This window comes from Dasypus novemcinctus, chromosome 6, assembly GCF_030445035.2.
Source record: "Dasypus novemcinctus isolate mDasNov1 chromosome 6, mDasNov1.1.hap2, whole genome shotgun sequence".
Classification (NCBI taxonomy): domain Eukaryota; kingdom Metazoa; phylum Chordata; class Mammalia; order Cingulata; family Dasypodidae; genus Dasypus; species Dasypus novemcinctus.
In genome coordinates this window covers 72144534-72171389 of record NC_080678.1, presented here as the reverse complement: position 1 = coordinate 72171389, position 26856 = coordinate 72144534, and the positions used below count along the sequence as shown (strand labels likewise).

Below are 26856 nucleotides of genomic sequence, written 5' to 3'. Positions count from 1 at the left end.
ATAAAATTGTTTAGCTTCTCATAGTGGAGAGGAGAAGTGTATAGTCCCATTAATGAGATCCCTGCAGTAGAAATCTGACCTTGAGCACATGTTAGAGGAATTGCCAGCATAGTATGAGCAACCAAGTAGATAGACAGTTCCCCCCTTGTTATTTGACAGACGTTTCTGTGATTTAATAACATGCCAAAGAAATGTTCCAGTTCTTTTTCACAATATCAGAAGCTTTATAAAATATAAAGAACATGTTTAAAATTTTGAAAAAAAATGAGGTAGATTCTTTTTCCACATTATGGATTTCATTACAGCTAATTTTAAAAATGTGTGTTTAAAAAATCTGCAAAAAATCCATTCATTGTGTGGATATTATTTTCTTTTGAGGTTTAAAATACATTTGACTGTGAAATTAATGGTGATTAAGGTTTAAAAGATTGGTTACTTTGTAGTTTCTTTACATTACTGTGGGTTTCTCTTAATTTTATTGTTATTATTTAATTGTATCTTTTTTAAAGTATAGACTTTTTTTGGATATACCAGTGCCAGGGATTGAACTTGGGACCTTGTATGTGGAAAGTTGGCACTCAAACACTATAAGCCATATCGGCTCCCCTAAGTTGTTTTTTTTCGTTTGTTTTGTTGTGTTTTTGTTTTTAGGAGGCACTGGGAATGAAACCCAGGACTTCCCATGTGGAAATTGGTACTCAACTGTTTGAGCCATATCCTCTCCCCTAGACTTTTTACAAGAGATAAAATATACTGTAGAGTAGTTATCCTACTTGAATTCCTACCTAGTAGCAGGATATTGCACAAATCTACATTAAAGCCTGTTCTCTAATGAATGGGTTTGTATTTTTTTTATTTTTTAAGAGGATCTAATAGCTTCACTTGTTTAGTTGTAGAGATTCAGCATAAACACTGTTTTCTTCAACTTCATCAATTGAGTGTACGGGAAAAGGGAGGAAGAGAGTGCCTTTAGTGAGAATTAAGTGATGAATTGTCAGTATCAGCAGTTGCCAGACTGAATCCTTTCCTGCATTGCAATTACTTTTCATTGTGTGAAATGTGGATAAAAGTTTTTATTTTAAGGAAATTTTAAGGAATATAAATTCTGTTACATTTTACTGTTTTATAACAATATTATGTGTCTTGATCTTAGATACTGTGACTGTTTGAGACTGTATGTACCCCAGAAAATCATGTCCTTAAGACTAATCCATTCCTGTGGCTGTAAACGTATTATAGGTGGGACTTTTTTTTGATTAGGTTACATCAGTAGGACATGACCCATGGTGGGTTTTATCCTCTTACTGGAGTCCTTTATAAATGGAATGGATACAGAGAGAGAGACGCAGAGGAAAAGCCACAGGAGCAGAGGGAGAAAGCTAGAAGAACAAGGAGCTAAAATCAGTAGAACCTGGCAGAAAGGAGCCCAGAAGCTGAAGCAATGAAACTGGAAGAGAAGGGAAAAACCAGCAGATGCTTTCATGTGCTGGACTTCAGGGAGCCAGCATTGCTTGATGGTGCCTTGATTTAGACCTCAGATTTAGGCCTCAGAAATGTAAGACAGTAACCTAATAAATCCCCATTTTAAAAGCCAGCTCATTTCTGATATATTGCTTTCAGCACCTTTTAGCAAATAGACATTGAAATAGTTTTTCCTTAGGGCTATGATTTGTAGTAAGTGATGGCATGTGCCTACATATCACCTTAAAAAATAAAAAAATATATATATTTTCTTTTAATAGATTCATTATCAGGAGTTATAATGAAAACTAAGCTAAATTAAAACTGAAAATGTCAAAATACATGTGATATAGTTTTGCTGAATCCACACAAACCAAACTAATAGCCATTAACTGATAACAGTTATGTTACAAGTAAAAACCAGTTTGATACGTTCATGTATAAAAGCTTATATATATACACACACATACACACACACATATTTATATATACACACATACTTACATCTTTCTCTGTTAATAAGTTATCCACATCATGGTAACTTTCATATTGACACTTTTCTGGTAAAAGGCACATATAAGGTATATTTTTTTAAGATTTATTTTATTTATTCCCTCACCCCCCTTCGTTGTTTGCGGTCTCTCTCTGCTCTCTGTGTCCATTTGCTGTGTGCTCTCTCTGTCTGCTCATCTTCTCTTTAGGAGGCACTGAGAACGGAACCTGGGACCTCCCATGTGGAAGTGAGTGGCTCAGTCACCTGAGCCACTCAGTTCCCTGGTTTGTTGTGTCTCTCATTGTCTTTCTTCTTTGTGTCTCTTTTGTTGCATCATCTTGTTGCATTGACTTACCATACCTGCCAGCCATGCCAACTCTCCTTTTCCAGGAGGCATTGGGAACTCAACCTGGGACCTCGCATGTGGTAGGTAGAAGCCCAATCACTTGAACCACATCTACTTCCCATATGTAGAAGGTTTTATTAGGTAGGAAATGTTACTAATTTTACAAACTGGTGACTTTTAAAAATGAATAGAAAGGGCATTAATATTTATCCATTTAAGTCTAATGAAATATTTCTCATCTGTGTATAATACCTGTGATGTTATATACTGATACTACAGTTTCTGGTAATGTCACTTTGTATGAGAGCTAAATTCATTTAATTCATAAATTTACGTGGGATTTGCTAAATAACCGTATTTCCACACAGACTCATACTGCTGTCTACCTGAAGTTATTTTGAAAAACAAGGGAGTAGAGCAGTATTCATGAGACGGGATTAGGTTATAGAGTCAATAGTACTGTAAGGCAAAAATTTATCTAGTCAGATTTACAATTGAACTTTTTAGAAAGGTGCCATGCTGGGAAGACCAACCTGTTGTTTATCAGTTCATCTAATGAATTTTTGTTTGTTCCCTTGTTTTGTTCTCTTGTTTCTCTATTTTATCTAATATCAGATAAAGTGATTTTCTTGAATTTAGATCTTTCTTGTATCATTTAAATATGCTAGACTTGTATTCTGGGCAAGATACTTAAATGAGAGCCTTTAGGAAACTGAGGCTATAGCCTCTCTAGTCTTGTGATGATCTGATTAGCCTTAAGTTCTGTAAATTAAAATTTCTCAATCAAAAATATAAATACAGAGTCAAGTATACTTTTTGAAGTTAAAAGAAACTCTTCATTAAGACACAAATGGGGGAAGTGGACTTGGCCCAGTGGTTAGGGCATCCATCTACCACATGGGAAGTCTGTGGTTCAAACCCAGGGTCTCCTTGACCTGTGGGAGCTGGCCCATGCGCAGTGCTGATGCGCGCATGGAGTGCCGTGCCACACAGGGGCATCCCCCCCATAGGGGAGCCCCACACACAAGGAGTGTGCCCCATAAGGAGAGCTACCCAGCGCGAAAGAAAGTGCAGCCTGCCCAAGAATGGCACCACACACACGGAGAGCTGACACAGCAAGATGACACAACAAAAAGAAACACAGATTCCCATGCCACTGACAACAACAGAAGTGGACAAAGAAGATGCAGCAAATAGACACAGAGAACAGACAACTGGGGCGGGGAGAGAAAAGAGAAATAAATAAATAAATCTTTAAAAAAAAAAGACACGGTAGGTAAATTTTCTTAATTATTAACTACTTCCGAATAATACTTAGTATACAGATAAACTGAAAGTTCAGATCTCTGTAAAAGTGGGTGGTTTTCCATTTCTTAAGTATTTATCAGTCTTTAATCTAGTTCTCTTTCATTTTTCTTGGTTTTATCTGGGATTTAATGGTGCTTGTTATTTTGAAATTCTCTAATTTTCATCACAGATATTCATGGCTGTTTCCTTTCAGCCTTTAATGTGAGTTGAAGCAGAAATGCAGAGAGAAAAGTTTAAATGCGTGCTCAAGTTAAAAGAATTGTCGTATATATCACATAAAATGCCTCTGCTATTATCCTATCTCCTGATATCTTATTTTGTCTCCCAGCAAAGCAGAAGAAAGAAATTATACAGCAGCATGAGGCAGATGTGATGGGCTTTTTCCCCATGAGAAAGGAGGTTTTTTTGGTGGTGGTTGTTTTTTTACCAACTTTATTTCAAATTCACTAAAATAAAAACAGAAAAAGGCAGCTCAATAAGTTATGGAAGCTCCTAAAAAGTTCTTTTTCAGGCACTTTTATCTCATCTGATTCCAGCTCCTAACTCAGTTGTTCCTCTGGTGTTCAGAAGGATACACAGATGAACAAAAAGATTAAATGATTGTCTTATTAATGAAAACAAAATGAGGAAGAGGAAGAAAATGGCTGAATGGCATTTATATCTTAAAAAACCAAATCCCATATTCTTTTTTTTCACCATTTTAATTAGTATATTAAGAACTTTGTGGGAAACGGACTTGGCCCAGTGGTTAGGGCGTCCGTCTACCACATGTGAGGTCCGCGGTTCAAACCCCGGGCCTCCTTGACCCGTGTGGAGCTGGCCCATGTGCAGTGCTGATGCGCGCAAGGAATGCTCTGCCACGACGCAGGGGTGTCCCCCGTGTAGGGGAGCCCCATGCGCAAGGAGTGCGCCCCGTAAGGAGAGCCGCCCAGCACGAAAGAAAGTGCAGCCTGCCCAGGAATGGCGCCGCCCACCCTTCCCGTGCTGCTGACGACAACAGAAACGGACAAAAGAAACAAGACGCAGCAAATAGACACAGAGAACAGACAACCGGGGGAGGGGAGGGGGGAATTAAATAAATAAATAAATCTTTAAAAAAAAAAAAAAAGAACTTTGTGTTTGCTGTTACAGCGTTGTTGTTAGTTAGAGGCCACAAATTATGTTATTTTTCCCATGTTTTACACATTCTTAACACCCTGTAGTAGAATTTTCCTATATTTATATTATTAACCACAATCCTTAACTACTTCCAAAATCATTGTTATACCTTCCCTATATTATCCTCCACCTGTCCTCCAACTGACATTAAACTTGCTAGACTCTCATTTCAGCTATAATTGCATCCATAAGTCAACAGTGTTTCTCACATTCATTGTGATAATTACTAGCAAGTCCAACAATTTCCACATATTTACATTTGACCTTATTAAACATTCTGTATACATTTCAGCACTTCTCCCCCTTCTCATGTCTCATTCCATCTCCTACTAACCAGCAGTTCATAGTCTAACTCCATAATTCTACTCATTGTATTTTATTTTATTTTTATATCTGAGACCATACAATATTCGTCCTTTTGTGTCTGGCTTATTTCTCTCAATGCAATAGCTTCAGGATTCCTCCATGTTGTCATATGCTTCCCCAATTAGATTCTTCTTACATCTGAGTAATATTCCATTGTATGTATTGGGTTTAGTTTATTTGTCATATTATTCAAGCCTTCTGTTTCTTTATTGATCCTCTGCCAAGATAATCTATCCAGTGATAAAAGTGGTGGTTTGAATTCTCCCATTATTGTGGAGACATCTGTTTCTCCCTTCAGTTTTGCGAGCGTTTGCCTCATGTGACTTACAACATGCTCCTTGTTAGATGTATATACAGTTGTTATTATTATTGTCTCCTGCTGAATTGCCCCTTTTATTAGTATATAATGGCTATAATGGCCTTCTTTGTCTCTGATAACAGCTTTGCTTTTTTTTTTTTTTTTTTAAAGATTTATTTTTTTTTATTTATTTAATTCCCCTCCCCTCCCCCGGTTGTCTGTTTTCTGTGTCTTTTTGCTGCGTCTTGTTTCTTGTTTCTTTGTCCGCTTCTGTTGTCGTCAGCGGCACGGGAAGTGTGGGCGTCGCCATTCCTGGGCAGGCTGCTCCCTCCTTCGCGCTGGGCGGCTCTCCTTATGGGTGCACTCCTTGCGCGTGGGGCTCCCCTACGCGGGGGACACCCTACGTGGCGCGGCACTCCTTGCGCGCATCAGCACTGCGCATGGGCCAGCTCCACACGGGTCAAGGAGGCCCGGGGCTTGAACCGCGGGCCTCCCATGTGGTAGACGGACGCCCTAACCACTGGGCCAAAGTCCGTTTCCCCAGCTTTGCTTTTGAAGCCTATATTATTTTATCATCTAAGTATAGCTACTCCAGCTTTTTTTTTTTTTTTTTTTTTTTGGTCTCTGCATACTTGGAATATCTTTTCCAGCCTCTTACTTTGAGTCTGTTTGTATCCTTGGGTCTAAGGTGAGTCTCTTTTACTCAGCATACAGATGGCTTATATTTTCTTATCCATTCCACACCAGTCTGTGTCTTTTGATTTGGGAGTTTAATTCATTAACATTCAGTGTTATTACTGTAAAGGCAGTTCTTACTTTACCCATTTTAAATTTGGGTTTTATCTGTCTTACCTTGTTTCCACCAGTATTGTTACAATTTTAGTTACTTTTTCTGATATAATATTCATTTCTAGACTCCCTTCCAAGCCTTTCTTCCCTGTCTTTTCAGGCTGTAGCACTTCCTTTAGTATTTCCTGGAAAGCCAAGTGCCTTGGTTACAAACCCTTTCAGTGTTTGTTGATCTGTGAATATTCTAATTTGACCTTCAGTTTTGAAAGTCAGTCTTGCGGAATATAAGGTTCTTGGCTGGCAATATTTCTCTTGCAGTATCTTAAATATATCTTACCACTGCCTTCTTGCCCTCGTGGTTTCTGATGAGAAATTAGCATTTAACCTTGTTTGACATCCTTTGTATCTGATCAGTCTCCTCTTACTGCTCTCAGGATTCTCTATCTGTGGCTTTTGTTATTCTGATCAGTATGTGTCTTGAAGTAGGTCTGTTAAGCTTCATTCAAATGGGAATACGTTGTACTTCTTGGACATGCATATCTATGTCCTTCAATAGGGTTGGGAAATTTTTTACCTTTATTTCCTCAGATATTCCATTTGCCCCTTTTCCTTCCTCTTCTTCTGGGACACCCATAACATACATGTTTGCTGTCACATAATTCCCTGAGACCCTGTTCTATTTTTTCCATTCTTTATCTATTCTTTTTGTATTTTCACTTTCAGAGACTCTGTCTTCAAGCCCACTTATCCTTTTTTTCTCCTCCTGAAATCTGCTGTTATATGACTCACGTGTATTTTTAAAAAGATTTGTTTATTCTGCCCCCACCCCACCCCACTCCCCCATTATTTGTGCTAACTTCTTTTTGTATTTGTTCATTGTGTGCTGTTTCTGTCTGCTCATCATCTTTCTGGAGGCACTGGGAACTGAACCCAGGACCTCCCATGTGGGAGGAAGGCACCCTCTTGCTTGTTTTGTCTCTTGTTGTGTCCGTGGTTGCATCGTCTTGTTGCATCAGCCCATTGCGTCAGCTCACTGTCTTGCTCTTCTTTCGGAGGCACCGGGAACTGAACCCAGGACCTCTCATGTGGGGGGCAGGCACCCAGCTGCTTGAGCCACATCCACTCCCCTCCAGTGTATTTTTCATTTAATTCATTGTGCCTTTCATTCCCAGGAAATCTGATATTTTTCTAGGTATGCCTTCAAATTCTTCTTTGTGCTTATCCAGTGTTATCTTCATGTCCTTAATCTCTTTAGTCATCTCATTACATTTATTACAGAGATTCGTTTATACAGCTATGTTTAGTTGTCTCAACTCCTTTACATTATCTGGAAGCTTAGCTTGTTTCTTTGACTGGGCCATATCTTTCTGTTTCTTGTTATGGATTGTAACTTTTTGTTAGTGTCTTAGCATCTGATTTACTATAAGTATTTATTCTTTACCCCTTTTCTCTCTTTAGTCTGGCTTTCTATTTGATTGGCTTTGCGCTACAGCCCCTCTTTGATACTTGTTTAACTTAATTTGGAACTTTATAGTGGTTTGTGTTTAGCTGGTTTGAATGTTTCAGCTCTTTTCCATCTGTTTCTTGCCCTTTCTCCCTTTCTCTGTGCAGAATGGCATCTAAGGATATGGTTGGGTTTGTGAGCCATGGAGGCTGAATCTGCCCGTTTTGCCTCAGGAACTGATGAAGCTTTTCCCACCTTCCCTCCTTGCCTAGTGTAGGGATGGAGCAACAGCTTTGTATAGTTAATCCAAGCTGTTGAGGCCAAGACCATCTGTAGTTTTCCAGAAAAACTGATAGATCTCCACCACTACTTCATCCCCTGTCTGGGGGAGGGGTGGGAGGATGGAGCCATAGGTGTGGGCAGCAGATGCCCGTGCCCCTGACAACAACAGAAGCAGACAAAGAAGACACAGCAAATAGACACAGAGAACAGACAACCGGGGTGGGGTGGGGTGGGGAGGGGAGAGAAATAAATAAATAAATAAATAAATCTTAAAAAAAAAAAGTTAAAAGCTGATGACAATTTTCCAGGTAGACTGATGAAACACCGGACCCCTTCCTCACCTGTCAGGGGCAGGAATGGAGCCTCCAGTGTTTCCAGCAATCTACTCCGTGCAGGCCAAAAGTGACTGCAGTTACTTGGAGAGAGTAAGAGAGCCCTGTCTCTCATTCTGCTTTGTCAGGGGTGGGGATGGAGCCACAGATTTGTCCAATAACCTAGTTTGTGTATGCCAGAAGTGACTGCAATTACTCTGAGAGGGTGATGGAGCACTGTTCCTGCTCCTGCTCTTTCAGGGGCAGGGATGGAGCCACCAATGTGTCCAGTAATCTTGTTCATTTGGGCTGAAAGCAACTGCAATTGTCTGGAGAGGCTGAGCGATCACAGTCCCTTCTGTCCTGTCAGGGGCGGGGAAGGAACTACAAGAGTGCCCAACAGTAGTAGTTCATGTGGTCCAAAAGCACCTGCAGTTTCCCAGAGAGGTTCAGGAAATACCCCCTCCCCCCCCATCATATTGCGGGCAGAGATGCATCGATAGGTTTGCCCATGCCAGGAGAAAGCACCTGCAGTTGTCTGGAGAGGCTGCTACAGGTCCCCCTAGCTTCTTCCTTTCTGGAGGAGGGGCTGGAGCCTGGGTTAGGGCTGCAAGCTGACCTGGGTAGATAAAACCAGTCCCTAACATAACTCTGATTTTCAGTCAGCCCCATTTCACCTCATGCTGGAGGCAGGGTTAAAATCAAGGTTACCAGCCTCTTTCCAAGTTGAATAGGTTTATACTTGAGCTGTTTTTAGGATTATACTTTAGCCAGCTGAATTTACTAATCTGTACCTGTTATTGGTGCCCAGCCATCTCTTCCTCCCCCGTTTTTGGGAAATAGAGCTTCCAGCTCAAATTAGGGGATATCTAATGTCTTGTTCCACCAGTGGAGGAATGGGCATCAGCCTCACAGCATGGAGTTCCCTGCTCACGAATCTTCTCTGCAGATGGGCAGTCTCCCCTGTTCTTCCAATGATGTTGCATGATGCTCTTTTGTCTCCTGGGTGCCCCAAAGAGCTGATTTAGGTAGCTCTGGGTAATTACTAACTTCCTTGTAGGGTGAGCTGACTCTTGAAGTTCCTTACTCTTCCATCGTCTTGTCCTGTTTCCAAGGCCCAGTATATTTTTGTCTTTAAAAAGCAAGTGCTAGTGGCGGACTTGGCCCAGTGGTTAGGGCATCCATCTACCACATGGGAGGTCCACGGTTCAAACCCCGGCCTCCTTGACCCATGTGGCGTTGGCCCATGCGCAGTGCTGATGTGCGCAAGGAGTGCCCTGCCACGCAGGGGTGTCCCCCGCGTAGGGGAGCCCCATGCGCAAGGAGTGTGCCCCATAAGGAGAGCCGCCCAGCGCAAAACAAAGTGCAGCCTGCCCAGGAATGGCGCTGCCCACACGGAGAGCTGACGCAGCAAGATGACGCAACTAGAAGAGACACAGGTTCCCGTGCCGCTGACAACAACAGAATCGGACAAAGAAGACACAGCAAAAAAGACACAGAGAACAGACAACCAGGGTGGGGGGGGGGAGGGGAGAGAAATAAATAAATAAACAAAAAAACAAGTGCTGCACTAATATTCATAGCAGCATTATTTACAATTGTGAAAAGGTAGAAGCAACCAGGTGTCCATCAACCAATAAATGAATAAATAATATGTGATATATACATACTAGGGAATATTATCTAGCCTTAAAAAGAAATAAAGATCTGATATGAACAATAGCATGGATGGACCTTGAAAGCATGTCCTGTTGAGTGAAATAAGCCAGGCACAAAAGGCCAAATATTGTATGACTTCATTAATAGAAAATAATTAGAATAAGCACACTCATAGAGTTAGTAACTATAATATGTGTCCACTGGTAGGATAAGAAATGGGGAATTAATGCTTAAGTTGTATAGAGCTTCTAATTTGGTTGATTTTAGTTTTGATAATGCTTGGTGGTGGTGGTAGCACTACTTTGTGAATGTAATTATCAACACCGAATTACATATGTGAAGGTAGTTAAAAGGGAAGATTTTAGGTTATTGTATGTATGTTACTAGAGAAAAAATTTTCAAAAAACAGGATTGTACAACACAGCCAACCTTATTGTAAAAAATGGTGTGTGTATATATATATGTATAAACAATGATAAAACTGGGCTATATAGAGAGTACAAGGGCTCCGTATATATAGTACCGTTGTAAAAACGTTCTTCCATGAATTGTAACTAAAGTAGAACACTAATGCAAGTTGTTAATAATAGGGTGGCATATGGGAATTCTATTTTATGCATGACTTTTTTGTAAACCTACAACATCTCTAATTTTAAAAAATGGAAAAAAAAAAACAATAGTAGGTGCTAGCTCAAGGTGGAAACGTGTGATATATTGGAAAGATTAAATTAGTAGTTATGGGTACAGATTTCTAGTCCTGGCTCTGTAATTACTTTGTGCCTTTGCACTCTTAAGGAACCTGTCTCCAATTCCTTCTATGGCCCTTGGCATTTTCATTGGTAAAGGTACTCAAATACCATCACTTTCATTTACCTCTTCACTTTTTCTTCATGTCCTTCACAAAACTAACAGTTAATTTGGAGCAGGTTAATTTTATTACACTGAGTTTTAGTTTGTATTAGACTAAGTATAGATTTAGAAAGATGTGATGACTTCAGAGAAATCCACAGATTTATCAGTGGATACTTTTGTGGTCAATTAAGTTCATTCACCAATTAATTAATTTCCTCTGCACAAAAGCCCTGAAGTACATATGAGTAAATTTGTGTCTAAGTGAAATGACATTTTATTATATATGACATAAATGTGTCCTTGTCTTTTGGGCTTTAAATGGTTAAAATATTTTAAATTAGGAATGCCTAGGCTCAAATTGTCATTGATTTCTCTGAGAAATATCTGACAGTGCCTCCAACTGTATTAGAAAGGGGCTCTCTCAGACCATTTAAGATTTCCAGAGAATAAGACTGTTTCTCGTCTAATCTTTTCATTTACTCGAAGAGTTATTGATGACCTACTGTATGCTAGGAACTCTGCTGTTGAACAACCCAGGCCTGATGGTTCCATCCTCCTGGAGCTTTCTGTCCATGAAGGTTTTTCTTTTAGTATGTAACAAAGTTTCAGTTATAAGTGGTTCCGCAGTGATCATTCTTTTGAAATGCTAATGCTTCTTATTGAACAGTAGGAATTTCTAAAATTAACCTGCCTGGGAAGGAAGAGAAAGCATAAAAAACATTTTGAAATCATATTTCCAGAATATCATGAGTAGACAAAAATGTAAAAACTAGAGAAATTTGGGACCCACTGTACTTACAGTATAGTTATAATTTTGGATAGATGTATACCTGATGTTTACATTATTTTTCCTTCATATATACTATTTTTGGTCGGCTGCATTGTATATACCATGGTAACTTCTAATTTGTTGGAAAATATATTAATGTTTTTCTTGTCTTACATTTTCCTCCTGTATTGAGTTTTTTATGTACTTGTCACTGATTAAACAGAAGCTCCTCAAGTTTTGTAAAATCCCTTTATTTCATTCAGTTAAATTACTTTTATCTGCTTTAAGAAATATTTCCTGGGCCCCCTATGTCTTCTCCAGTCTGCTCTCTTTCTCTAGACCACTTGTGATCTTGCTTCATCATTATATTGATTATTATTTTTCTTCTCTCTTTTATTAATTTCTCTTCCTGGATACTGAGTCTTGGTTAATTCTCTTCTATCGGTAGAGTATATCTTTCAAGTGTTTCTTGAAAAAGGATTGCCTGTTAGGACATTTTCTGATGCTTTGCTCATCTTCCTTCAAACTCGATTCTTTCTGAATTAGAGATTTTAAGTGGTTTTTCCTAATAATTTTGAAAGCATCAACCAGTGTCTTTCAAATTTCCTCTAATGTTGCTTTTTTGAAAGGTCAGATGGCATTCGATTTTTTAATCTTTTTTTGATGATGTTGTGAAAGAAGCTTGTGGGATCGTCTCTGGAAATTTCACAATGGCATTCCTTAGGTGTACATTGATTTTCATCCATAGTGCTTTGTTCTTGTGAAGTTGCTTTTGAAACTTAGTCTCAGTTCTTCGAAATTATTGTTTTCTTTGATTCCCTCTTTTCTGTTCTTTTTCTCTTTTCTGGACTTTTTATATTGGTATGTTGGACCTTTCTGGTCCTCTTTTTTTCTTTAACTTTTCTATCCTGTATCTTTTTGTTCTAGTTTTTTGGGAAAAGTTTCAGCTTTATTTTCTAAACCTTCTATTGAGTTTTTCATTTCTGTTGTCATAGTTTAATTTCCTAAAGCTCCTTTTTGTTCTCCAAATGGTCCTTTTAAAAATAGCATCCTGTTCTTGTCTTTTGGTTAGGTTTTGTTTTTTTGGGTTTCTTTAAAAGATTTTTTCCCCCACCTTCTGAGTTTTTCTTTTTCTTCCAGTCACTTTTTTCTCTCTGTGTTTAGTTTCTTTTTTATATACATGTTTTCCTCCCATGGAATATCTGATGATCTTTTCTGACCACTCATATTTAATAGTGTAACACTAAAAGTGGATTGTGAGCTCTGAGCAGATAGAAAGGCTTTGTTGACTGTCGCTGATATATTTGGAGATCAAACCATTTCCTTGGGTAATTACTGATGTCAGCTTAGATCTTTTATCTTAAACTTACCAGATTTCCCTGAGGAATCTACCAGTCTCTCTGGCTCTCAAAGTTATGTCCCAGTAAGAGAATAAGACTGGGATGGGAAGAAGAGTGGTGAGCCTCAACATATTTCGTTATGTAAACTTCTACTTTTTCTTCTGTTTTAGTAGCCATCTCTGCTGTCAACTTGTTTTAATGATACAGATACTTGTTTTCTGCTACAGAGAACCTCTGAAAACCTTCTCTAGGAAATAAGGCTCTTCTGCCAAAGTGGAAAAGGCTGCAGTTGCTAGGCTCCAGAGTCAGGGAAATATCTGGCAGTCAGCTGCTCATTGAACTAAGAACCGTTGTCCTTCTTCCAATAGATCAGATTGTAGGTGCTGGAATCTGTTGAGGCTCAGGACCTGGCTATCACATTGTCAGTCCAGAGATTCAAATCCCTTAAATATATCTTAAACCCCAACATTAACTGCACCTCCAGCACATTAGCATGAAAGTCTTATGAAGGGAGATCCCATTTGAGTCCAGATTCATCACACATAAACACCATTTCCAAAGAGGGGCCATCTGCCCTGGTAGTTAACCCCATCGGCCATGACCATAGGACAACCACCACACCATGGAGCCTAGAGTGATTACAACTGTAAATGGGAGTATTGCATCCAGCATCCATGTGGAATCTGAGCCTCCTCTTGACATAGAGGTGCAATGGACACAACCAATCCAATGTCCACATAGAAGAGGTGGCATTGGATTGGGAAAAGTGGACATGGTGGACGATGGGTATGGGGAAAGGCAGGAAGAGATGAGAGGTGGAGGTGTCTTTGGGACATGGAGCTGTCCTGGATGGTGCTTCAGAGGTAATCACCGGACATTGTAAATCCTCACAGGGCCCACTGGATGGAATGGAGGAGAGTATGGGCCATGATGTGAACCATTGTCTATGAGGTGCAGAGGTGCCCAAAGATGTACTTACCAAATCCAATGGATGTGTCATGATGATGGGAACGAGTGTTGTTGGGGGGTGGGGAGGGGGGGTGGGGGGGTGCGGTTGAATGGGACCTCACATATATATTTTTAATGTAATATTATTACAAAGTCAATTAAAAAAAAAAAAAAAAAAAAGAACCGTTGTCTTACTAACACTGCTTTGACCCCCAACCAATATTGAACCTCTGTGGCCTTCTGTGGTATAAATTAGAGTGATTATCAGCTTTCCCCAATACTGATTTACATTGTTTCCTTTCTTTCATTGTCAGTTGCCACTACTCTTGCTATCTTAATATATTAAAATGATTCTGTCCATTTTTCCAATCTGTTGAAATGTTTTGGAATCCTGATCTAATTACCCAACATGTTAATTATTCTTCTTAACTTTTAAAATCAATATCATAATCTTTTACATTCATTTCACAATCTGACTTTTGTGTCTTCCAAGTATCTTGATTAAAGTGTGAAGATAGAACTCTGCCTGAGAACACTTCTGAAGACATTCTACCGGTTTGAATTTAGAGCTTAGTTAATGCTGTGAGTTATAGTTGTTTATCCAGCTTTGGGTACCTTGTTTTTCTGTGCTATTAATGAACTTATATTTTTTCATTTTCTCTTAAAAATAGTTGGAGCATCTTTCCCCACAATATTTTGCTAAAATCAGTGTAACAGTGCACATAAAGTTAAACTAATCTACTGAAATAGAAGAAATGTATTGATAAAATGTTTAGTATCACTTGTATTGAAATAAAATTGTCTTGTTAGTGGTAGCCTTTTTTTTTTTTTTTAATGCCTACAAGCCATCTTCCAGATACATTAGGCTTTTGTTAGAGGTTGACATTACTGGATTGTCAAGAGCTTTTCTAATTCTTAAGGTTCTATGTTTCTTTGGTAAATATTTTGTGAGAAAAATTTCATTTTCAAAATCAGTACATTTGAGGAACAGTTTCCCTTTTCTCTGATATTTTATAGATTATACACAAGGTTTTAGAAATGCATGCTTAATTCATGCTTGTGATTATATAGGCTCTATAGACAATAATTTAAGAAGTGGCTAGGTATTCACTTAACTGTCTTCTGTTCTCATTTCAACTTCATTTACTTTTTAACTATGTTTCTTCTACCTTTTCCAGTTTTCTACTCAATTCTCCTTGGTGGAGAAGATGGATGCAAAACAGGAGGTGTGAGTAGTTCTTTATTCTCTCTGCATCTGTCAACATTACATCATCTTTCCCATGCAATATTCTTGCTGCTTCTTAGTTCACCCTCTTTTATGCAGCCAATGAGCCTTTTAAAATTTTCTTTGTTATGTATAAAATTTAGTTCATTTTGACAGTATTGTTATTATTTGAAAGTATTCTTAGTTATATTTCCCTCCTTCCATTTTTTGTGTTCTTTTAAAATCTGACAGCAAAAAACTATATGTAGCCACATTGTTTCACTCACTCATCCCCTCCATTTATTCAATCCAGTGACACCTGCTAAGTTCCTACTGTATATCAGGCCCTGGGGAATCACATTATTAAGAAGATAATGCTCTTCCACTTAGGTTTTATAGTTTCATAGGGACTGTATCCCTCATTTCTTATCAGAGTTATTCACATCTATATAATTCAGAATTATAACTTTGCTTTTCATTTTCCCATCCATGTTGTTGAATAGTTCCTTTTGGAGCTATATGTGGTATTAATAAAATGACGTTTGAGTTCTGGCTTTGCTCTATGTTAACTAAGGATACATAATTTAATCTTTCCGGGTCTTGATGTTTTCAGCTAGAAAATGTATCTAATAATATCTGCTTCATAGGATTGAATTGAGAGAAATGAAATACTGAAAATGAGTTGAATGTACATAAAAGTATATACTTTCAAAATTTAAAAATGGTATAGTATTCTTATGTTTTGGTACCCAAATATTTATTTTCTCTTTTTGAAATACTGATTTTTATCCATTACAGCAGTTTTGGATTGTATTTCCAAAAAAAAAAAAAAAGGAATTAGAGCAATTGTTCACATAGTTGACTTTTCTTTGACCGTTTTAAAATTTGTTGTTTAGAAAACAATTCTCTATGTGGTCAAATTTTCATTAACACATTTTTAACCATTATTGCCTTTGTTCTCCTTCCCAAAATGCCTTATTCTTACTCTTGGGTTCATGGATTTCTTGATGTCTTTTGTTTCTGCTACTTAGTACCCCCCCCTTTTTTTTTTGAAAGATAAATTATTTAGACATGTTGCTATATTCTCACAAATTCATTTTTCTTGTTATTTTTATTTTCATATCAAAGAGATAATTTTTACCTCTTTATATTAAATTCTCAAATACACTTTAAAAGTTACTCTGAGACTAGAAATATTAGTTTGACTCTCTGTCTCTCTGTTTCTTGTCTTCTCTACCTTCTCAGTTTTGAATGAGACTGGTCAATTTCTCTGATGGTTCTTTTTAAAATCAGATGTGCTGTTTCTACACTTTATGTACCCTTTCTCCTAAGATCTCAGTACAATGCTATCTTGATCATGATGACAAATCTTAGGCCAAACATTTCCTTTCTGGTCAGGTGCATCCTACTTCAAAGTCAGGGGGAAAAAAAGAGAGAAACCTACATTGATGGTATTCACATTTACCAAGTATTAGTTACTTTGCTAAGTGATTTTCATTCGTTATCCTGTTTAATTCTTACTGGGTCGTCTGAAGTATTCGTTGTTAGGTTATTTTACTAATTTGAAAAAACTGAGGCTCAAAGAAATTTTATTACTGAAGATCTTATGGTTCTAACTTGAAAGAATATGCTTTTTACAGTATAATGCACAACATGAAAGTAATGATCCATAACACTGAATATCATTCCCCAATATCTCCCACAGAATAACCTCTATGCACTTATTATCTGGAATCCTGACCATCTGTGACTAGGTTGAAGTGTACTACCTTTTTCATGTTTTATAAATAATGAACCTTGTACTTTATTCTTTGTTGCTTTTGCTAAATTGATACTTATCTGAAATTTAGGTTAGAAATACATTTCTGAAGCTTTCAAAAGGTCATGCACGTTGAATAAGCAATGCATGTTTAAGAGTGATAGGACCTATTCTAGCTGAGAGTGGTCTGTTGTGTTTCTTGAAGATACTGACCTTTTTTCTTTAAAAAGTAGAAGCATGGCTCCAGACTGGTCTGTCCATTTCCTTTTCTCTTTTTAAGATTTATTTATCCCCCCCCCCACCCCGCCCCCCACATTGTCTGCTCTCTGTGTCCACTTGCTGTGTGTTTTTCTGTGTCTGCTTGTAATCTCATTAGACGGCTCCAGGAACCGATCCTGGGACCTTCCGGAGTGGGAGAGAGGTGATCATTCTCTTACCCCACTTCAGCTCCTTGATCTGCCGCGTCTCTTATTCTGTCCTCTGTGTCTTTTTCTGTTGTGTCATCTTGATGCATCAGCTCCTCTGTGTCTTTTTCTGTTGTGTCATCTTGATGCGTCAGCTCTCCAAGTGGGCCAGCACTCCATGCAGGCCAGCACACTGTGTGCGCCAGCTTACCACACCAGCCAGCATGCCTTTACCAGGAGGCCCTGGGCATTGAACCCTGGACCTCCTATATGGTAGACGTAAGCCCAACTGCTTGAGCCACATCTACTTCCCTCCTTTTCTCTTGATGTGTGTTTAGGTTTCAAAAAATATTTCTTTGCTGTTTCCTATCATTGCTATTTAATTTATGCTTCCCTTCTACTATGATTCCTCCTTGACCAAGCACACAGTTTTCTTAATGCTTTTGAAGGAATTTTTCCTTCTGGTATAAAGGGAGGATAGACAAATTAATAGACTTTCAACTTTTGCTCAATCTTGTATCACAAAAAGAGATAGCCTGACATTTTGTGTCCCTCTTATTTGATGAAGTAAACAACTCTATGGTTTATCAGTTTACAAGAAATATAGAGAAAAGTGGAACGTTTTAACATCATGGAAATGCAATCTGGCAGATCCAAAATGTAGAATGCTATAGGACAGATGATCTATTTACATTAACAAGTAAATGAAAATAAAAGAAGGAAGAATTGTTATGGAATGAATAGAACTTAAAAGACATTACATCCAAAGGCAGCAAGTAGACCTAGTTTGTGTCCTGAGTCAAATATACCAACTGTCAAAAAGCATTTATAGAGATTGGAAAAATTTGAACAATGGATAGTATTTGATGTTACAAAATTATTGTTTAAGGTTTGATAATGATTATAGTGAATATTTAAAAAAGAAGCCCATACTTTCTAGAGATACAAACAATAAAATTATCTAATGTTTGGAAATTCAAAATTTAAAATAATTTGACAAAGGATGGGGGGAAGTAATAGTTGAAATTAGAGGTACAATATGTTCTTGATTGTTGAAGCTGGATGACATATACATGGGGATTAATTCTACTACTCTTTGTATTTTTTATATATTTGAAAACTTCTATAATAAAAGTGTTTATAAAAGTGTATATAGACTAAGAGCAACAGTCTATAGACAGGTGTAAGAGATTGTCTGCAGGTTACTGTCTACTTAAAGTGCTGTGTTAATCAAGTGACTGTTACTGAATAGGCACTGTCAGTAATTAACCAAAGAATGAATGACTGAGAAAGTGCAGCAAGCTATATTTTAGGTGTTTTGTGTGTGTGTGTGTTTATAATTTTAAATAATAAATTGACATTCTAGTTATTCAGAAAAAGTATGTTGTCAGCATTTTAACCTATAATTGTTTTCCTCTGTGACTCATGATTCCATGTAGTTTATCAAGGGCCTATAGTGTGTCTTGTCAGTCATTTTGGTTTTTTTCCTAATTATTTCCTGAAATTATATACAAATGCAAAATTATTTTGCAAAGAAAATTTTCTAAAAATAGAATTAGAGAAAAGATACTAAGGATTTTTGCCATGGTTCTCTCCAGAAATTTGTACTAATTTATACTTCTACCATGATTTTAATCCAGTATTCACCATCATGTTTCCTGAAAACACAGGTTATTGTCATGCTGAAAAATCATTGCTTATTTAAAGTGAAAGCTATATATATATATATATATATATATATATTTTTTTTTTTTTTTTTTTTGCTTTTTAGATGTGCATTTTCTTGGTTACTGATAAAAATCATTCTTTGCAATTGAACTTTTATTTGCCCCTCTAAAAAATTTTACCCAATTGGTGACTTACTGTTTCTCCTCCTTCCTTAAACATGTAATGAAAGAAAAAGTAATAGATAAGACAGATTTGAAAATGGGGTTATATTGGTATATTATACCTACAGAGTGTATATTGTTATGTCCTGAGTTTTTCACAGATCTTCCAGGAGCTTCTTCAGTTGATGATTATTGGTGGTAAAACATTGTTCAGGCAGGTTCTTCCAATTATACTTAAACCAGAACTGTTCTAGTTTTATTTAAAAATAAAATTTGGAAACCACTATTTGGAAACCACTATTGGAGTTTAATGTGTTTGAGCCTGTCTTGAGTCTTAATAAGTTTATTACAATTGACAAAGACCATCACTTTTGGCCATTCCTGGAAAAAGATGGGAAATATGATTAAGGTGTTTTAGGGGCAACAGTGGAGATTTTAAGAGTCCACGTTGAACTAGTCAGTATGTAGTCATTCAGTCCATAGATATGTACTGATTGTGTAGTGTACGCTAAGCCTTTTTGTAGGTGTGGTAGATATAGCAGGAAGACAGAATCCTTGATGTTAAGGAACTTATTCTAGCAGACAAATAACATAGATAAATATATAAAGAAAGTTCATATACTAATAAGTGCAATGAGGGTGATAAATAGCTTCATAGCACTTATACCTATAAGAGAGTGATTAGGCAAGGAGATATTGGCTTTGGTAGAGTCATCATAGAAGGACTATTTGGGAAATGTCATTTGAGTTGAGACTTGAATGCATCTTAATCAGAAGGAACAGCAAACATAATAAGGCCCCTGATACAACAATGAACTTGAGATGTTTTAGGAAGAAGGTGAAAGTCATGGTATCTGTAAAGTAAGGGACAAGTGGAAGTGGCATGGTCATAGGAGTCTGCCGAAACAAGATCTTTAGGCCCTTGTCAACGAGCATAAGGAGTTTAGATTTTATTCTAATACCATTGGAAGCTAATAAAGGGTGTTAAAGTAAGGGACATATTTGTAATTTTTTTTTTTAAGAGTTTAATACTTCACACAAAATGGAAGGTTCCCTGTTAATACTGCTAAAAAAAATTGGTAAATATAACATAGTAAAATGGATGTTGTTAATACAGTAACAGAGACTCTTCCCAGCTTTCATCTGGATCCCTTAAAAGCTAAGTTACCACTGAGTGTAAAACCCAGTGGGTTGTGTATCATTAAATATGATTTTTGCCACTATCTCTAAGCGAAAGGTCAGTAATAACAGTTTGCAACTCTACTGGTGGAAGGGTTTACCTTGATGCTATATTACTTTGATGACTAAGTTAAATGTTAACTAATTTTATGCAATAAAATTCACCTGTTTTAATTGACAGCCTGCCACTTTTTGGGAAAATGTTTAGTTGTGTAACCACACAAGACTACAACATTTACTTTTTCTCTAAATGTTTCTTATATCCCTTTGCCTTCAGTTCCTACTACTAGCCTTGTATCTGTTTTCTATCACTATAGTTTTGCCTTTTCTGGTATTTAATGTAAGTGTAATTGAGCAATAGGTAGTCTTTTGTGTCTGCCTTCTTTTCCTTAGTATAATTTTTTAAAATATTCATCCACGTCGTCATGTGTATCAGTAGGTCATTTCTTTTAGACTGTTGAACAGTATTCCATTATATGACTGTACCACACTTTGGACATCTTTTCCTTAATTGATGGCTAAATATTTAAGTTTCCATGTTTTGGCAATTATGAATAATGCACCCCTGAAAATGGGCATACAGATATTTCTGTGAAAATGTCTTTTTTTTTTTTTAGATAACTAGGGGTTTAATTGCCAGGTTATATGGCAAGTATAAAGGCTAACATTTTACTTTTAGGGGTACAGCTCTTGGGGATTTGGAGTGCTTACTTATGTTTGTGTTGTAGTAGATGTAATCTTTTATGGAGATTTTTTGCTCTGCGCTTCAGTGTATTTGTGGAGAGAGATGGCTATTCAAACACGTGCTAAGAGAAACTCATGTATCCACTGCGCGACTTTAATTTTTTTGTTTTGTTTGATTTTTACATGAAGTAATAATTTTTTCTCTTTTTTTTAACTTTATTTTAAAAGAAGCTTTAGATTAAAGAGAAGTTGCATCAAAAATATAGGAGATTCTCATATACTCCCACACACACATTTTCCCCTATTAAGAACATCTTTCATTGGTGTGGTACATTTGTTACAGTTGATGACCATATAATGAGCATTGCTACTAACCATGGTCTTATAATTTCCATTATAGTTTATACTTTTTTTTTTTTTTTTAAGGTTGTGCCCTAATGTAAGGTATCCTGTCTCTAAGTTTCAGCTGACCTCCTCAGTTGTTATCAATCCTACCTGGAAGAAAAAATTATGACAGATTGTTTACCATAAACTCCATTCATTTTTCTAGGTAGTTTAAACCTGTGCTGGCCAGAAGAGTAATAATCACATATGAATTGAACACGAGAATTGGGGTTATTCTGAGTTGAAATGTGCTGCAAGTATAAACTATATACTGGATTTGGAAGATTTATGAATAAAAGAATGTTAATTATTGCAGGAATAATTTTTATGTGATTGCTTGTTTAAATATTTCGTAAATTTCATTGAACCTGTTTCTCTTCACATTTTAAATGTGGCTAATAGAAATTTTCAAATTAAGTATTTTGATTGCATGTATAGCTGATGTTATATTTCTTTTGAACAGACCAAAAATACTTGTATTTTTTTGTTTTTTTTTTGCCTATCATAGAAACTTATAGTAAATTGTATATCAGTCACACTGTAGGATTTTAAATTAAATGACTGATAAAACACTTTATTGTTATCCTTGGTAACAGCAGAATTAAGGAACTGTTTTTATATCTCATAATCAATACTAATTACTGATTTATTTTTATTTTTTATTTATTAGAAAGGCGTGTGTTTTGTTTATGGAACAGTTATGCATCAAACAAAGGATTCCCATATACCATCATATTGTTAACACCTTCCATTGATGTGGTGCTTTTGTGAAAATTGTACTATTAACTATAATATAATCCATGGGTTTAACATAGGTTTCTTTTATGTTGTTCAGTTCCATGGATTAAAAAAAAATTATTGTAATACTAAATATATAACCTAAAATTTCCCCTTCTATACCACATTTAAATATATAATTCAGTACTGATGATTATGTTCAAAATGTTTTGGTATGATCACTTACATCCATTACCAAAACATTTCCATTGTCCCAAGCAGAAACTCTGTGCATTTAAGTCTTAACTCCCTATTCCTTAGCCCTACCCATTCCCTGGTAACATATATTCTAAATTTTAGAAAGCATCAACAAAACCAAAAGTTGGTTCTTGGAAAAGATCAATACAATGAACAAACTTCGAGTTCTCTAGGGAAACAGAATCAACAAGAGATATCTGTCTATAGTAAGAGATTTTATGAGAGTCTCTCAAGTGACCATGGGCATTCACAAGTCCAGATTTCTTAGGCATTCTGCAACCAGGGGCTCCAGTGAAAGTCCAGTGAAGGTCCTTAATGAGTTCTGAGAGACGTTGGCTGTTCAGAGACATTGGCTGTCCAAAGACGAGCTGGAAAATGCTCACTCAATGCTGGAATCACTTCCCCTTTTAAGGCATTCAAATGACTGGATAAAGCGTCACTCATTGCTGATGGCTAAAGTCAGTGGTGACTATAGTCCATAAATGCCCTTGTATTACAGTTAGCCCAGTGCTTGTTTGACCAAACAACTGGGCACAATTACCTGGCTGAGTTTACACATATAGCCTAACCATCACAGTTGAGTTAGACTGTTGATTAAAGAAGGAGAGAAGACACAAATGACTAAAATCAGAAATGGAAAAGAGCGAAGTTACTACCCACCCAACTGAAATAAAAAGGATTGTAAGAGGATACATGAACAGCTGTACACCAACAAATTAAATAAGCTAGATAAAATAGACACATTTATAGAAACACACAAACTACCTAAACTGACTTAAGAAAAAGCAGATCTCAATAAACCAATAAACTAGTGAAGAGATGGAATTAGTCATAAAAAACTTTCTCTAGTAAAAAAAAATCTAAGAAATGTGTCTTCTTAGAAAGTTTTTTTTTTTTCTTTCACAATTTTGAGAACCTTTCCCTATAGGAAGTAGAAATAATTGTAGAAAAAGTTTAAAGGGTAGCCTGTCATACTCATACATAATAGGAAAATGATTTAATTTTTAATAGATGAGTTGGAAATGTCAAGTATGATATCCATAATTGTAGAAAACATACTTTTATTAATACCTTGCATGTGTATTTTACATATACATTGTTTCATGATAACCTCTCAAGTAATAGTATACAACAGAGAATTCTGTAACTTTTTAGTAAATAAGTTTAAAAAGAATAGTACTGTGCTAATTGTATGACATAGAAGCATTAATACAAATTATGTTAGTGAAAATCTTTTAATTTATTTATAAGTCCATTAAATTCCTAAATGTCTAGTGGGGTAGTCACTAACTACATGTTGCTATTGAACATTTGAAAGGTAGCTAGTGCAAATTGAGATAATGTAAGTATAAAATACATACCAGATTTTAAAGACTTAACATGAGAAAAAGAATTCAAAATACCATAATTTTTATGTAGATTGCACATTGAAATTACAATTTTTGGGTTTATTGGCATAAATAAAATATATTTTAAGAATCTGTTTTATCCATTTATTTTCAAATTTGACTATACAAATTAAAATGGAATCCTAAAACATAAACAGCCAATGCAAAATGTAACAGAGAAAGATGACCAGAAGAACAAAAAATAGAGGAGACAAACAAAATTAGTAGTAAATTTATAGAACTAAATTCAAGCATATGATAATTAGAAATATTTATGGACTAAACACACCAATCAAAAGGCAGAAATTGTGAGAATGGATTAAAAATAGTTAAGACCCAATTGTCCATGTCTACAGGAAAATACATTTCAATATCTAGACATAGATTGTTGAACATAAAATAATGGAAAAAATACATATAATGTAAAGTATAGGCTTTTGAAAGCTAATGTGGCTAAAGTACTTTTTAAAAACAACATTACCAAAGATGAAGTAGGTGTACATTGAGATGATAATTTCCATCTATCAGATTGTCTCTCTCTACTTCCTCCATCCCCAATTTGAAAACATGCCCATTTGGTGAACCTGTGGGGGAATAGGAACTCTCACACATTATTTGTGGGAATGCAGAATGGTATAACTCCCTATAGTGAGTATTTAGCCATATCTACCAATAAATATTCATTTACTGTTTGATAAGAGTAAATCCCACTCCTAAGAATATATCCCAAAGGTAGCTGGCAAAAAATGCAAAATGACATACACACAAAGCTATATTCATTGCAGTACTGTTTGAAATAGCAAATGACTGAAACAACCCAATTGTCTATCCATAGATAGAATAAAAAATGGTACATCTACCCAGTGGAGTATTATATAGATTTAAAAGGGAGTAAGGAATGTCTTCTTCTGTGGCATGATTATTAATATGCTTAATACTAAATAAAAAATTAGATACAGCAAAGTGGGTAAAACTCTGTACCATTTATCTAACTAAATATAATTGTGTATATACGTTTCTATTTTTATTTGTAAATAAAGTCTTGGAATTAACCAAAAATTCTTTATAAGGATTAGGGATGGAAGGAATAGCTAGACCTTCCACTTTTCACACCTGTTTTAGGTGTGACTTTGAAAACATGTAAATGTTTTTATGTAATTATAAAAGAGTTTTAATCATGAAAAAAACCAAAATCCCCAAAGTGAAAACCAAATGAATTAAAGAATCCTTATTGATATAGGCATAAAAAGGAGCTTTTTCAAGTCAATTTAAAAATATGATCATACATGTCTAATGGATTATTCCATGAGGACATTCCTATGCTGTTTGTGTTTTTTTTGTGACAAAGGAAATTAATTTATTTAAATAAATTTGGTGCCATTGTACCAGGATTTTCAGCATGGAAGAAATGAGTTAGAAGTGTTGTAAGGTCCAGGAGTTTAAAAACCTTGAAGAATTTTATTTGTATATATCAATATGAAGTCATACTAACTCTTTAAAAGATGTAAAAAAAAAATTGACCATCTCAGGAGTAATGAATAGCCCTAAAATCCAGATTGTTATCTGTTTATGCAGTTTCCTACTAACAACTTCCAAGGTTCTTTTGATAAATGGCTTATTTCAGGTCTAAGGCACGATGATCCTGGGACATTTTGATATACCAAAACTATCAAAGACTGCAGAGGTTATGTTAAAAGGACTAACTTACAGAGACTCTCAGTGGCCAAAGATGGGAAAATCTGACTATCAACAACTGCGATTGTTTGAAATGTCATGTTTATTTAAATCTGTGAATTTATAATCTCTTCCCTAAAAACTTCACATTGTTTACGCTTCTGGAAGGTTCAGATACCTCTCATTTCAAAAGATCTTAAAAATAAGGGAAAGAATCAGGCATTTCTCTTTCCCTTCCTAAACAAACTACCTCAAGGAAATTGTAGTTTTTTTTGTTTTTTTTTAAGATATATTTCTACCCCCCTCCGTTTTCTGCTCTGTGTGTCCATTCGCTGTGTGTTCTTTGTCCGCGTGCATTCTTGTCAGTGGCACTGGAAATCTGTGTCTCTTTTTGTTATGTCATCTTGCTGCACCAGCTCTCCATATGTGCGGCACCACTCTTGGGCAGGCTGCCTTTTTTGTGTGTGGGTTGGCTCCTTGAAGGGCGCACTCCTTGCACGTGGGTTCCCCCTATGCAGGGGAGACCCCTGTGTGGCATGGCACTCCTTGTGCACATCAGCACTGCGTATGGGCCAGCTCACCACACAGGTCAGGAGGCCCTGGGTGAATCCTGGACCTCCTATGTGGTAGGTGGATGCTCTTATCAGTTGAGCCAAATCTGCTTCCCGAAATCATAGTTTTGATTAGGGTAATTTCTACTTAGTTGACATATCCAGATAGTAAATGATGAGGGATGATAAAATTAGAATATTGCTACTTTGCATCACTCAGTTGAAATATTAAATTTAAGTGTTAATCACCATTGACTATTATTATCATTAAAAGACAGGGGAGGGGGAAATATTTATAAAATTAAAAAATATTTAATAATAGTTAAAACAGGAAAGTAGGACATATGCCTTTTAAGTAGTTAATATGTATTGAGTTCTGTGACACATGAAAGGAGGGACCATTGGGTGAATAAAAACATCCCCACAATAAGACAAGGATGCCACTGTTATTTAAACTTGTACTAGAAATTCTAGCTAGAGAAATTGGATAAGGAAAAGAAAAGGCATCCAAATAGAAAAAGAGGAAGTAAAACTCTCACTATTTGCAGATGGCATGATCCTATATTTAGAAATTCCTGAAATGTCTATGAAAAGCTACTTGACCTAATAAATGAGTTCAGCAAAGTGGCAGGATACAAGATCAACACATAAAAATCAATAATGATTCTGTACCCTAGTATTGAACAATCTGAGGAAGAAATTAGGGGGGAAAATTCCGTTTACAATAGCAACAGAAAAAACCATTTATAATAGAAACAAAATAGCAGGGAATCAATTTGACCAAAAATGTACAGGGCCTATATTCAGAAAACTACAAAATACTGCTTAAAAAAAATGAAAGAAGACCTAAACAAATGGAAAGACCTTCTTTGTTCATGGCTTGGAAGACTAATATTGTAAAGGGGTCAGGGACAAAACAGTCTCTTCAACAAATGTGCTGGGAGAACTGGATGTCTATAACCAAAAGATTGAAAGAGTCCTATCTCACTCCCTATACTAGA

At 36.3% G+C, this 26856-nt stretch overlaps 1 protein-coding gene across 14 annotated transcripts in view; it reads left to right on the top strand.

The window, feature by feature from the left end:
* JMJD1C (jumonji domain containing 1C) overlaps positions 1–26856 on the top strand; it is a 336090-nt gene that overhangs the window by 93560 nt on the left and 215674 nt on the right. Inside the window, exon 2 of one of the 14 annotated variants that reach the window (XM_058298906.2) lies at positions 15003–15052. The exons of the other annotated variants lie outside the window; for them this stretch is intronic. The gene's annotated coding sequence lies outside the window, so the exon portion shown is untranslated. The remainder of the gene's footprint in view (positions 1–15002; positions 15053–26856) is intronic. 14 annotated transcript variants of the gene reach the window in all.